Below are 15061 nucleotides of genomic sequence, written 5' to 3' on the forward strand. Positions count from 1 at the left end.
CCCTGAGCTTGTCCCAGAATCAGGCCACAAAAACCAACCTCAAGCCACCATGAAACCCTATGTAAGCTCTGTGTCCTGTTCACTGCTCAGGATGCTGTACCTTCTCACCCCAGCAGAGGCAGCCATCTGCCTGGATTTCCCCTTCCCAATAAACCTCTTGAGTGAGGTTATTTGTGCAGTGTGACACTCTCACCTGAGCAGAGCCCAGCTGCGACACTGTCATGGGAGCAGAGCCCAGCTGTGACAATGTCATGGGAGCAGAGCCCAGCTGCGACACTGTCATGGGAGCAGAGCCCAGCTGTGACAATGTCATGGGAGCAGAGCCCAGCTGTGACGACTTTTTCGATGGACTGAAGCAGAACAGTAACACTTTCCCTGGGGAAACGCTCCCCTGGGGGAGCAGAGTGGTTACCCTGGGGGATGGGAGCAGAGCTGTAACACTTCCACTAGGGCAGAGCTGCAAGGCTTACAGTGACTTTGTGGGACTCTTTAGCTCCCATCTGCCAGGATACCTTTCCGTCTGAGCTGCAACACTTACACTCTGGAAGAGCAGTAAGTGCTCATAACCACTGAGCAATGTCTCCAACCCAAGTTTATATCTACATACCTATATATGTGAATGCATATAGATAGAAAAAAGATATAACTTCTTTAGTGAGGACATAATCCTCTAATTAAGCAAGTAGTTTGACTTGTGCCCATGTCAAAGAACCATTGTCATAGCCGGGCAGTGGTGGCGCATGCCTTTATCCCAGCTCCAGGGAGGCGGACCTCTGTGATTTTGAGACCAGCTTGGTCTACAGAGTGAGTTCTACGACAGCCTCCAAAGTCAGAGAAACCCTGTCTTGAAAAAACAAAACAAAACAAAAAAGAAGCATTGTCATGTTGAACCTTACTCTTTTGCTGATTCTTTTTGTCCTTCATAACTGTGCCTTGGCATCCCTGAGCCAGGTTCTGGTTTCTGGGGAATCTAGGGTAGCTTACTAATAATATTCGTATATTTCATTTGATTAAAATTAACTTCTGCTTATCAGAAAACATTAAGAAAATTGAGCAGGGACTGGGAAGATATCTTAGTTTGTAAAGTTATTCTATGAAAACGTGTACACCTGCAATCTCCAGCACCACACACACACACACACACACACACACTGAGCAATGCAGTGTGTCTGTAATCCCAGTGCTTGGGAGTTAGAGACAAGATCACTGGGACTAACTATCCAGCCTAGAAAAATTTGTGAGTTCCAGATCTAATGAAAAAGTTATGGAAAAACTAAGAAAGGAAGAGAGATTCGGGGAGAGAGAGAAGGAGATGGAGCAGGGCATGGTGGGTCATACTTGTAATTCCAACACTCAGGAGGCAAAGGCAGAAGGATCTCAAGTTTCAGAACAGGTGGCCGACAGGGTGAGACCCTGTAAATACAATAGAAAAAATGTAGAGAAAGAAAGTATATGCTTGTTGCTAAACTTGCTTCCCAGGGGAAGACAGAAGCAATGGCTACCCCCATCCAGGTCCCAGTGACAAAGGAAGGCACTATTCTGTTAAAGTTCACTCTGGGGAACCAATGAGTTTATTGGTGCTTCCTTTCCAAAGCATAGGTAAGGGTTACTTAGAGGGGTGTGGGTGCTCCCCACCTGAAACAGGCAGCACTCCTGCTATGAGGAAAGCAGGGGTGAGGCTTTCCTCATAGCACTATAGGTAGGACCTCCTCCCCTGACCTTTCTACCTATATTCTCTATATACCCATATTCTCTATACACCCATATACTCTACACACCCATATACTCTATACACCATATACTCTATACACCATATACTCTACATGCCCATATACTCTACACGCCCATATACTCTACACACCATATACTCTATACACCATATACTCTATACACCATATACTCTATACACCCATATACTCTACACACCCATATACTCTACACACCATATACTCTATACACCATATACTCTATACACCATATACTCTATACACCCATATACTCTACACACCCATATACTCTACACACCATATACTCTATACACCATATACTCTATACACCATATACTCTATACACCATATACTCTATATACCCATATACTCTATACACCCATATACTCTATACACCCATATACTCTACACGCCCATATACTCTATACACCCATGTACTCTATATAACTATACCTATATATTCTATATACTCTATATATTTGATATACCTATATACTCTATATACCGACATACCCATATACTCTATATACATATTTTATATGCCTATATACTCTAGATACCTATATCCTCTGTACACCTATATACCTATATGCTATATATCTATATACTCTATATACCCACATACTCTGTGCTCCTATATACCTATATACTCTATATATCTATATACTCTAGATACCTATATACACTATAAATATGCTCTATATATCTATATATATAGATATATGCTCTATATATCTATATATTCTATATAACTATGTTCTATATACTCTATATAACTATATATTCTCTATACTCTATATAACTGTATACCTATATACTCTATATATCTATATAAACACATACTCTATATACCTACATATTTTATATACCTATATACTCCAGTGCCTCCTCAGGTCAACTGCATTTCAGGCAGAGTTGCATACAACAGGTGGTAAGGAGTCCCTGACTACTCAGTTGAGGACATCTTGACCCCACCCCCACCCTACCCATTTGTGTGGGCATGTAAGCAGTCAAGAAGCCCAGTTGAGACAATCAGTTTGCCAGGGAGATAGCTGAACTTCTCGAGATGGCTGTTGCTTGGCTTGGAAGACAGCCCCTCACAATAATGCTACACAGAAAAAAATCACCTACATCAGTGCCCAGCGTGGTGGTACCTGACTTCAATCCCAGCACTTAAGAGGTAGAGGCAGGTGAATTTCTGTGAGTTTGTGGTCAGCATAGTTCACACAGTGAGTTACAGGTTACGTAGAGATACAAAATGAGAGCATGTCAAAACAAACAAAGAACAAAACTACCAAAAGCACCGCAGGATTCTATAGAAACAACCTTTATAAAATGATTCATCTCAGAAATGTGACGGACTCCTGACCAAGGGGACCAGTCAGAGCTCCGGAATAATTGCTCCTTTCCTGTAGAGCCTGTTTTCTGGAAACGAGGCGGAAAGCAGTTGGTTCTGGGAGGGCTAACCCACTGTCTTCTCCGAGCACTGGGTCTCCTAGCAAAGCGTACTTAAAGACTGGCTTCTTGTCTTTGTCCACGCTTGTCAACCCAGGAGGCGTGTTTCTCTGTGTAGCTTTGGAGGCTGTCCTGGAACTTGCTCTTATAGACCAGGCTGGCCTCGAACTCAGAGGTCTGCCTGCCTGCCTGCCTCTGCCTCCGGAGTGCTGGGATTAAAGGCGTGCACCACCAACGCCCGGCTCGCAGCCTGCTTTCTTATAGCACCCAGAACCACCACCTGGATAGGGAGTGGTGCTTCCCACAGTGAGCTGGCCCTACCCCACCAATCAGCAGTCAAGACCACACCTACAGGCTTCCCAAAGGCCAGTCTGATGGGGCACACGTTTTCATTGCAGTTCCTCTTCCCAAATGAAGCCTTGCTCCAGGCTGACATAAAATCAGCCTGCACAGGGACTTTGTGGTGGTTGCCAAATGATTCCATTGAGGACTTCTTTCCTGGGCCTCAGCTCCTCACCAGTTTGCCTCGACAAGTTGAAGCATTGTGCTTTCTGGTTTCCTCCTTGGCTTAAGAATACTCTATGCTTTGCCTGATATCTGACAAAACCCTGTTAGAATTATTAATTTTGTAGGCTTGGTTGGAGCATCCTGAAAGATTGGTCTGATTACGCTTATAACACTCTGAAAATGGGGGAATGGTATATGACTGTAATCCAGCTCAGCCACTCTATCTGTGCATTGAGTTCTGGGGCCGGGGCTGGGGCAGACATTAAATGGATCGCTAAGCTATTCCACTATGAGCTAGAGAGATGGCTCATCAGTTAAGAGTCTTTGCTGCTCTTGTGGAGGACCTGGATTCAGTTTCCAGCACCACATGGTGGCTCACAATCATCTGCGGTTCCAGGTTCAGGGGACCCGATGTCCTCTTCTGACACCCATGGACACCAAGCACACAGATACATGCAAACAAAATATTCACACACATAAAATAAAATAAATATTTTAATTAAAAAATTTTTCTAGGCTTGGTGGCACAAGACTTTAATCCCAGCACTAGGGAGGCAGAGGCAGGTGGAGCTCTGTGAGTTCAAAGCCAGCCTGGTCTATAAAAGTGAGTTCCAGGACAACCAGGGCTACACAGAGAAACTCTGTCTTGAAAACCAACAACAAACCAAGCAAAAAATAAGTAAATAAAATTGACACTTTTACAGTTGAAATTGTTTGCCAAGGAATGGAAATAGAAAAGGCCACCATCAGTCTATATGACAAGCACTGAGCTTTTGTTTTAATTTAAGGAAATAAGGTCTAAGAGCGGTAAACCTGGGAGAGACTGCTCAGCGGTCAAGAGCACTGGCTGCTCTTGCAGAGGTCCTGAGTTCAGTTCCAAATGGTGGCTCACATCTGCAATGGGAAATGATGCCCTCTACTGGCATTCAGGTGTGTATGCAGACAGAGCATTCATCTAAATAAATATATCTGCTAAATAGAAAAAAAAAGGTGGTAAATCTTGTTTCTCTTTCAAACTACATTCAGAATTACTGTGATAGATTTTATGACATTTTTGTCCAAAATAGAATGGGAGAAAACTTAATCTGCTCCTAAAATCCCTGAGTACCAACCCTGCATCTATATTAGACTTAAGGCCTCAATGTTATATATGTGTTTAAATGAATGTACAAACTCTATGGATCCAGCCTGATAACACTGAACTCCACAGCAAGTCTCTGCCCAGTCTGCATAATGGGATAACCTCTCCTTGCGCTTTCTTCTCTTTCGCTCTTTGGGGAAAGTAGCCATTTATTATTTACCATGGTTCATGGGGGAGACAGATGCCTCTTTACACTAAACGAACCTGCACAGTTATATATGTACAGATTCATGGCTCTCTGTTATTCTATTCTTTCTGCCTTCTTATTTATACCAGAGGGTTTACCATCTAAGGCCATTGGAAACTTTGTTAATAGTGGCCAACTGATACAAAATGTATCACTCTGTAACCCTCAGATTCATGTGGGAACAAGAGAAAAAAAAACAAGTAAAAGAGTTTTTTTTTAAGATTTATTTATTTATTTATTATGAATACAACACCCTGCCTCCATGTTTGCCTGCACCCCAGAAGAGGGCATCAGATCTCATTATGGATGGTTGTGAGCCACCATGTGGTTGCTGGGAATTGAACTCAGGACCTCTGGAAGAGCAGTCGGTGCTCTTAACCTCTGAGCCATCGTAAAAGAGTTTTTTTACAAAACCTAAGCCGTGCCAGGTGTTGGTGGTGCACGCCTTTAATCCCAGCACTCCGGAGGCAGAGGCAGGCAGGCAGATCTCTGTGAGTTCAAGACCAGCCTGGTCTACAGAGCTATGCAGGGAACCCGGTCTGGAGGCGGGTGGGGGGTGGGGGGTGAGGGGTGAGGGAGGAAGATTGTTAAAATTCCTAAGGTGGAGCTGGGATGCATCTCAGTGGGAGAGTATCTGTCTGGAGTGTGGAAGGCTCTGGGTCTAATCTCCAGTATTGAAAAAAATTCCCAAAGTCAAAATTTAACTCACTGGGGGATGCAGAGATGACCCAGTCACTAAGAGCTCCTCCTGTGGGTCCCAAGACCTCAGTTTGGTCTCCTGATCCTTCATGAGACAGCTCACAACCACCTATAGCTCCAGAGGAGCCAACACCCTCTTCTGGCCTCCATGGGCAGCATGCACACTTGTGGGGTACACTCGTGTACACGCATACACTAATTCAGTCCCCTGTTTAAAATAGAGGTGCTCTTAAAATAGTGATATGCTTTTGGAACAAACAGACTTAAAACAAAGCGGGCTAGAGAGGGGCTCAGCAGTTAAAAGCACGTGTGCAAGCCTAAGCACTGGTGCTCCAGCCATGGACCTCACATGAAAAGACACATGCTGTGGCATACATGTATGAGCCCAGCAGTCCTAAGGATATGGAAGGTAGAGACAGAAGAATTGGCCAAGAGCTCTCGGGCCTGCTAGCCTACAGTACGTGACAAAGTGGCAGAAACAGCAACAGAGACCCTTTCTCAACAAAGTAGAAGGTGAGAATAAGCCCAGAAAATTCTCCTAGGACCTCTATGCTGCGCCACGTGAAGGTCCACACTAATACACACATACATATATGCACGCACACAATTCCATGATTTTTTTTTTTTGGTTTTTCGAGACAGGGTTTCTCTGTGGCTTTGGAGGCTGTCCTGGAATTCGCTTGGTAGTCCAGGCTGGTCTCGAACTCACAGAGATCCGCCTGCCTCTGCCTCCCGAGTGCTGGGATTAAAGGCGTGTGCCACCAACACCCGGCTTCCATGAATTTTTAAAATGAAAAAAAAAGTTTCTATTTAACCAGGATAATTTTTTGCATTTCCTGGTACGTTTTCCATTTTTAACCAACAAAGAAACCTAGCCTTAACAAAGTCAAGGCTTCTTCTGCCTATGTCAATATCTTTCAAATGGTCACTTTATAAACAGCTCAAGATGACTCTCTAACTGAAGATGGTTAACCCGCATTATAGATTGCTAAACTTCCTGCAAAACTGTAATTACAGCTATTCCTTTTTGTTGTTTGTTTGTTTTTGTTTTTCAAGACAGGGATTCTTTTTGTAGCTTTGTCTGTCCTGGAACTCACTCTGTAGTCCAAGCTATCCTCAGACTCACAGAGGTCCACCTGCCTCTGCCTCCTGAGTGCTGGGATTAAAGGTGAGCACCACTGCCACCCAGAGTGATCCTAGCTCTTCTATGTCCTTTGGTAGTCACAGTTTTGGCTCATTTCTCAAAAATTGATAACCAACTATGGAAAAATGACTCCAGCAAGTATTTATTTCCCTCATGGGTTTTCTTTCAATGCCTGCACTTGTTTGTGTTTTATTTTGCCCTTATAAAATTTAAAACAATCACTGTTGACATTGTACAGAAGTACAATCCCTAACAAAAGAACCTGAGCTCTATTTTGTTTTTAAAAGATTTATTTTTAGCTCATGTGCATGGATGCTTTGTCTACACGTGTATCTGGGCACTGAAGCCTGAGGGTGTTGAATCCTTGGGTACAGGAATTACTGATGGTTGCTGCCATATGGATGCTGAGCCCAGGTCCCCTGCAAGAGCACTGAACAATTTCTCCATCTCCCCAGCCCATCTCTGAATTGGTTAAAACTCTTTTGCTGTTGTTTTTCAAGACAAGGTTTCTCTGAATAGCCTTGGCTGTCCTGGAACTCACAGAGATCCCCCTGCCTCTGCCTCCCAAGTGTTGGAATTAAAGGCATGTGACACACACCTTTACTACAGCATTCAGGGTTAGAGGCAGGTAGATCTCTTGAGGCTAGCCTGGTTTACAGAATGAGTTCCAGGACAACCAGGGCTACAGAGAGGAAAATCCTTCCCTGAAAAACGAAACAAAACTCCCTATCAGTAGCTATTAAGGATTATTCCTGGTTCTTGCCTATAAAGATGGACACAGCATGTTCTGTATCTTTGAGATGCTTTATCTTCTGTTGCTGTGATGGACACCATGACCAACCGTAACTTAGAAAGGAATGAGTGTTTATTATGTCTTACAGGTTACAGGCCATTATCGATGAGAGCCGGGGCAGGGGCTTGGAAGCAGAAGCTGCGGAGTAAACGCTGCTGTCCAGCCTGCTCCTTAGAGCTGCTTGGCCTGCTTAGCTTGCTTTCCCACGCAGCTCAGTTCACCTGCCTAGGGAAGATACCGACCAACCAAGAAAATCCCCATAAGTCAATCTGATGGAGACAATCCTTCAACTGAGTCTTCCTCTTTCCAGGTGTGTCAAAGTTGATAGCCAAGATCAGCCATCACAATTTTGTTTTGTTAATTCTGTTTGCTGTAGCAGCCCATGATAACAATTTTTTTAAAAACACATCATAATTCCCAGCCTACTTCTACTCCCTGGAGATTCAACATGCTCTCTGGCAAACTCTACTCTGCTCCGTCCTGCAGCCAGCACCTCCTGGCCTTCCCTTCTAGTCCATCTCCCTTCCTTCATGTCAGCCTCCAATACAAAAAAACACTTTCTACCTAGAAGCCCAGTGCCCACACTGAGCTGGGACTCTGCCAGGTGATTTCCACTATCTTTTCTGTCCCCCAAGCTGATTTCTCCAGGCTCACCCTCACCCCCACCCCACCCCCGTAGCAACCTGCTTGGAGGTGGCGCTCCTCCCACCCCACCTCCATCCCCTAGAGACCGCCTCTTGGCTCCTCCCACCCCACCTCCATCCCTTAGAGACCGCCTCTTCATGGGGAGCCAGCTCAGCTCTTCTGGTGGACCCTCCCCGTCTTCCCTTCTTGCCCATCTCCATTCCTTTGTGTCAGCCTAGAAACACTTTCTACCTGAGACCCCCAGTGGCCGCAAAGGGAGGAGACTCAGATCAGTGTCTGGGAGATGGGAGCTAGCACAGAAACCCACAACTGCACAACGTGCAGAAGTGAGAGGCCTTGGAACACCCGTCCTCAGTGGGAAGTCTCCTTCACACCCTCCCTGCGGGATCCAGGGAGCTAGGCAGAAAGATTTTAAGAGCTACAGAGCAGCTTTCCATTCCAACACTCAGATCTCTAAATTCAAGGCCAGACGGGTCTACGTAGTGAGTTCCAGGACAGCCAGAGCTACACAGAAAGACCCTGTCTTAGAAAACAAAACAAACAAACAAAAGCCAAAGGGGATGAATTACCCTCCCCGCCCTAGAAATCAGTGTCTTCCAGAAACAAAAGGACTGATGAAAGCATGAACTCCCAGAGACCTGTGGCAGTGTGCACAGGTCCAGCCAGAGAGGGTCCCAGCACTGAGAGGCTGAAGTGGACACCAGCTTTCACTCCTAAACAAGAAGCTGTCTGCCATTGACTCCTGCTTGCAAAGGAAATATTAGTTTTTTCCAGTGGAGTCTCACTGAGTATATTAACCAGTCACACACAGGCCCATGCCCAGCAGTAGATGGTTGACACAAACACAATGGTATTTCTGTTGACTTTCCCTCTCACACTGCTTTCCTTGGACTTTTTTTTTTTTTTGTCTTGCTGGTCTTTTTTTTTTTTTTTTTTTTTTTTTGGTTTTATGGGACAGGGTTTCTCTGTATCGTTTTGGAGGCTGTCGGTCCAGCCAGGCCGTCTTGCTGGTCTTTTGCTTGTATATTATGTTTTCTGGTTTTGTGTTTTTATGGATTTTGTATGTGTTTCTTGTGTTTGCATTTCTTTTTTTCTTTTTGTTGTTCTGTTTTTATTTTCTTTTTTTTTTAATTCCAGTTTGGGTTTTGTTTTATTTTACTTTTAATTTGTTTTGTTTCATCTGTTTGCTTTTTTAAATAATTATTTATTTATTATTTTTACAGTGTTCTGCCCAGGCTAGAAGAGGGCACCAGGCTGCATTACAGATGGCTGTGAGACACCATGTGGTTGCTGGGAATTGAACTCAGGACCTCTGGAAGAGCAGACAGTGCTCTTAACCTCTGAGCTGTCTCTCCAGCCCATTTGTTTGCTTTTTAAGGAGTGAAAGAAAGTGTGTGAAGTTGGGTGGATCAGGGAGATGGAAAAGAGCTAGGAGGAGTTGGGGGAGGGGAAACCATGATCAGAATATATTGTATGAAAAATCAAAAAGAAAGAAAGAAAAGCCTGGAGAGAGCTGGAAAAATGGGTCAGGGGTTAAGAGCACTGGCTGCTCTTCCAGAAGACCCGAGTTCAATTCCCAGCACCCACATACAGTTCACAACTGTCTGTAACTCCAGTTCCAGGGAATCTGACACCCTCACACAGACATACATGCAGACAAAACAGAGAGACAGGGAAGACATACTGTGCAGCGCTGTCTTCACACGCCTCAGACACGGCACTCCTGGACCCACGCAGCTTGGCCACCACATAAGATCAAGCTGACAAGACTGCCTAACTTTCCAGAATGCAAAGCAAACAAAAACTTGGAATAGACTTAACCAAGGACAGGAGAGACCTCCACGGTGAAAACTTTTAATACCCCCCAAAAGGAATTTTGTTTTAAACAAGGGGCAAGTGGGATGACTTAGGATGTCAGCCACCAAATCTGACAACTTGAATTAAACAGGCTCTCATTATGCAGCCCTGGCTGGCCAGTAACTCATTGTGTAGACCAAGATGACCTGGGACTCGTTGTGATTCTCCTGCCTCTTACTTCCAAGCATTGGGATTGCAGGCCTATGCCACCACACTTGGCTCCGAAATCCTTACTTGTTTTTCCTTCTCTTGGCTGTCATTTGTCTGCAGTGTCAGGAATCACAGCTGCTCCATGGCCCAGGCACATGCTGTCAGTCACTTTTCTCCTTATCTAGTCTTCCCAGAAGTGTTATTCTATGTCGTCTCACACTCTGAGTTTGTCTGTCTGGCATTCTTTAATCACAGAGCCAAACCGACGTATAACTCATTCTTGGACCAAGCTTTTGCAGGCAGCAAATATATGACAAATTCCCAGATTAATCCTGAGCCCCTAGCACTAACTCTTTCCTTATCTAATTCCCACATTCCAAGCTAATGTCTCTGCCCAGAATCCCTCAGGACCAGGCACCCAACGCTACAAACTATTCCTGTGTTCCAGAGAAGTCCACATTATTCAAAGTACTTTCTGTCCTGCATTGCATTTTCTGCAGAAACCACAATAAAGGCTGTGGCCCATGCTTTCCCCTCGTTCCTTGATAAACTGTAGGCCTGTCCAAAGCTCTAGGGAGAAACCTGTTACTTTGCCCAGTCAACGGGCGTGTTGTCCAAGGGCCCGCTGAGCATCTGTTTCTGCACATAGGTCAGTGCTGCTCTCTCCCTTGGTCAGGGTTGAGTCCTTCTGTGGTGGGCCGCGGTGAAGACAGAGGGACTCATAACTGCTGAGACGGAGTGGCAGCTGAGTGCTTGCTCAGCCTTAAGTGTAGCATCTGCGTCACACACACTGCCAGAGGCTCGGGAACATCTAGAAGAGCGGAAAGGGTGTCAGAACTGGAGGGCTGGAAGAAGTCTGTCTTCACACGCCTCGGGCGCGGCACTCATGCGGCAGCCGTGGTCGCCACACACGATCAAGACTGGCGAACCTTCCTGTAGGTGATTCCGCTTCAACTCGAGGGTTTCTAAAAATAACAGCAACAAAAACAAACACACACAAAAGAAGGCATGAAGGTAAGAAGGGGATGCATTAGTGGGCATCCAGGCAAAGTGGGGGAGGGGGAGTCACGAATACAGTGAGGTAAGTTAGCAAGGTAAGTGTATCCTTGTGTGAAAGTGCCAAAGAGTAAAGCTATTTTTTTTTTTTTTTGGTTTTTTGAGACAGGGTTTCTCTGTGGCTTTGGAGGCTGTCCTGGAACTCACTTTGTAGACCAGGCTGGTCTCGAACTCACAGAGATCCGCCTGCCTCTGCCTCCCGAGTGCTGGGATTAAAGGCATGCGCCACCAACGCCCGGCTGAGTAAAGCTATTTTTAAAAATAAATGAGTAAAGAAGAGTTCAAGGGCAGCCTAGTCTACTTATGGAGTTCCAGTCTGGCCAGGCCTATACGGCGAAACCCTCTGTAACCTAGTTAAACTCCCAGGAAACAAATTAGAGAGAGGCAAGGAGACGGGAAGGCTGTCTACTGACCAGAGGGTAGTCACGCAGTTGTTTTCTCCCGAACAGTCTGTTTGAAACAAGAAATGGAGACAGTGAGGTAGCTAAAGATGACAAATGCTATTCTTGGCACTCGTGTGTGCAAAAACTTGTAATTATACTGTGATTCCAGATGTTAAGTTCATGGTGGAAATAGCTGTCATGTTTTCTTACCTCTAGGGGGAGCTGCTTCCATAATTGTTTGCACTCCCTGGAGTTTTTTTTTTTTTTTTTGAAGGTCTATATATCTTATTTTATGTGTATGAGTGTTTTGCCTGCAGGTATGCATGTGTGCCATGTGCATGCCTGGTGCCTGCAGAGGTCAGAACAGGGCACTGGATCCCTTAGGACTGGAATTACAGGTGGCTGTGAGCCCCCATGTTGGTAACTGAACCTGGGTCCTCTGCAAGAACAGCCAGTGTTCCTAACTGCTGAGACATCTCTCTAGTCTTGATTTTTTTCTTTTAAGGCAGGTTCTTGTGAATTTTAGATGACCAAAACCTTGTGATATTACCTGAGGATAACCTTGGGTTTCTGATCCCTCTGTTCCACCTCCTGAGTGCTGGGATGGCAGAATTGCACTGGCACACCTGGGTTATTATGCAGCACTGGGGAGCAAGCTCAGGGCTTCCTGGAAGCTGGGCTAGCACTGTAACAATAGAGCTACATCTTCGGTCAAATCTGACTCTTTGATACCACGCACACACACACACACACACACGTGCTGGAGTCAAATTCAGTGCTGAATGTTCTAGGGTAAGGGCTTTGATAACAGAGGTGTGCCATCAGCTCTGAACTAGCTATATAATGCAGAATGACACTTTTCTTTATGTGACTTCAATGAAAGGGGCATCATTTGCTTTTAGAGATATCTATTTGTTGATTTTTTTTTGTTTGTTTGTTTTGAGACAGCATCCTACTTTGTAGACCTGACTGGCCTGGAACTCAAGTTCTGGGATTAAAGACGTGCCACAATGCTTTTTTTTTTTAGTCTACGAGTGAGAATTTCTTTATTGTTTATTCGGGGTTTACTCGGTTGATGTGCAGGCTGACCCATCACTGGCTTCCTTGGGGACGTGGTCAGCATTGTCAGGGAGTCACACACCCACGCTGTGTAACAGGTTGGAAGCAGGCCCTGCCAGCCCAGCTTGGGAGCTGTAGGGTTCCAGGATATTGGAGACCAGGTTTAGGACTACATCCACTGTTTCCACAGCACAATCTCCTGCACCTGAGTCTTCCTCATCTGAATTGTCATTTGCAGTCTGGGATGGAGGGCCTTTCTTCACCTGCTTCCAGGTACTGAAGCTTTTACCCATGCCGGTGTGCGCCAGTTCTTGGTCCATCTGGGCCATGTAGGACTTGAGACTGCCAAGAGCTCCCTTCAGAGATTCAGAGTCCTGAGTTTCAAAGTCCAAGTCATCATCACTGTCTAAACATTCGAAGTCATCGTCATCTAGATCATCAGAGTCTGACTCTTGAGATTTTGTGCCTAAAATCTTATGAAAATAATTAAGGAAAGAATCTGCATCAAAAGTGATTGGAGCCGGGCGGTAGTGGCGCACGCCTTTAATCACAGCACTCGGGAGGCAGAGGCAGGCGAATCTCTGTGAGTTCGAGGCCGGGCTGGACCGATAGCCTCCAAAACAATACAGAGAAACCCTGTCTCGTAAAATTAAAAAAAAGTGATTGGAGCTTCAGAAGCGTCTCTTGGCAGCTCCGCCCCCTTGTGGGTTGAGACTTTGGAGATGAAGGCCTTCATGCTGTCTGAGACCTGTACTACGTCATAGTTCTCCTCCTTCTTCTGGGAAACGGGCTGTGACTCTTTTCTGCCTGCAGTGTCTTGCAGCTTCTGGTCCAGCTGGTCTAGTGAGAGGTCTAACCACTGGTCATCGTCAAAACTATGGAACGCTTCACGAATTTGCGTGTCATCATTGCGCAGGGGCCGTGTTAATCTTCTCTGTATCGTTCCAATTTTAGTATTTGTGCTGCCGAAGCGAGCACGCACAATGCTTTTAAAATTAATTTTTGATACTTGACTGTTAAGGCCAGGATGTGAAGTTTTATTGGTTCATATTTAATAGGGAATTTAGGCCTTTAGATTTGAAAAAAAGTCAGTATTTATCTGACATGTAATACATAGGAGGAATTTTCCAGATCAAGCCTCTCCTCAGTATTGATTCCTTTTTCCCTGTTCTGAAATACACAGAAACTTTCTCTCAAAAAATTACCTGCATGGCTGGTAATTAATCAATTCTGGCACGCCACAGACAAATCTGTGAGTTACAGATTGTAACTTCCAGGCTAGCCAAGGCTACAAAGTGAGACCCTATCTTAAAAATGCAAAGCAAAACAAAAATTACCGCATGGGGCTGGAGAGATTGCTCAGGAGTTAGGAGCACTGGCTGCTCTTCCAGAAGATCCGGGTTATTTCCCATCACCCTGGGACACACTGGCAGCCTATAGACTTTCTGTAAAGCCAGTTCCAAGGGATCCAATGTCCTCTTCTGGCCTCTGCAGGTACCAGGATGTAAGTGATGTATGTATGCAGGGAAAACACTCATACACATACATAAAATAAAAAATAAAAATTAATATTGGGAGTGATAATGATTATTTAGGACCTCTTGTAATTTTTTTTTTTTTTTGGTTTTTCGAGACAGGGTTTCTCTGTGGCTTTGGAGGCTGTCCTGGAACTCACTTTGTAGACCAGGCTGGCCTCGAACTCACAGAGATCCACCTGCCTCTGCCTCCCGAGTGCTGGGATTAAAGGCGTGTGCCACCAACGCCCGGCCCCTCTTGTAAATATTGCCAGCCTTTTTTAAAGACTAGTCCATCCCCTCCCCAGCTTCCTAATGAATAGAACTTGCGCTCACAGGAAACATCCACAACTAGATCACTTAACCCCTCCTTCTGCGACCCTTTCTCCTTGCCAGCACCTGCTATCAGCTCACCATCTGTGGCCTGGTTACTAGGCAACGACCCCTCTCCTTTGACTACTCCATCCTACCTAGTTTCCTACCCTAACCACTATATAACAGGCCTGAGAAAAATAAAATCTCGAATCTTGATCAGCCATGTTGTCTTGCTGTCCGTTTCTTGTGTCTCTTGTCCCATCATTCCAGTTCCCGCGGGCTAGATCTTCATTGTGCCCAGCTGGCCAGGGCAAATTGGCACCCAAGATCTAGCTCAAAGACCCTAAGGACTCCAGGAACGCTGCTGCACCCAGAGGGGCAGGCCTGCCCACCTTCACTGAGCCACCGTGCCTGAGGGGGGAATGTACC

General features: G+C 45.3%; 1 non-coding gene across 1 annotated transcript; it reads right to left on the minus strand.

Moving 5' to 3' along the window:
* Positions 1-13674: 13674 nt before the first annotated feature.
* Positions 13675-13781, minus strand: LOC121133395. The gene has a single exon (XR_005870223.1). It is a non-coding gene; the product is annotated as a U6 spliceosomal RNA (small nuclear RNA).
* Positions 13782-15061: the final 1280 nt, after the last annotated feature.

The sequence above is a fragment of the Mesocricetus auratus genome, unplaced genomic scaffold (genome assembly GCF_017639785.1).
Source record: "Mesocricetus auratus isolate SY011 unplaced genomic scaffold, BCM_Maur_2.0 Super-Scaffold_100021, whole genome shotgun sequence".
Taxonomy (NCBI): domain Eukaryota; kingdom Metazoa; phylum Chordata; class Mammalia; order Rodentia; family Cricetidae; genus Mesocricetus; species Mesocricetus auratus.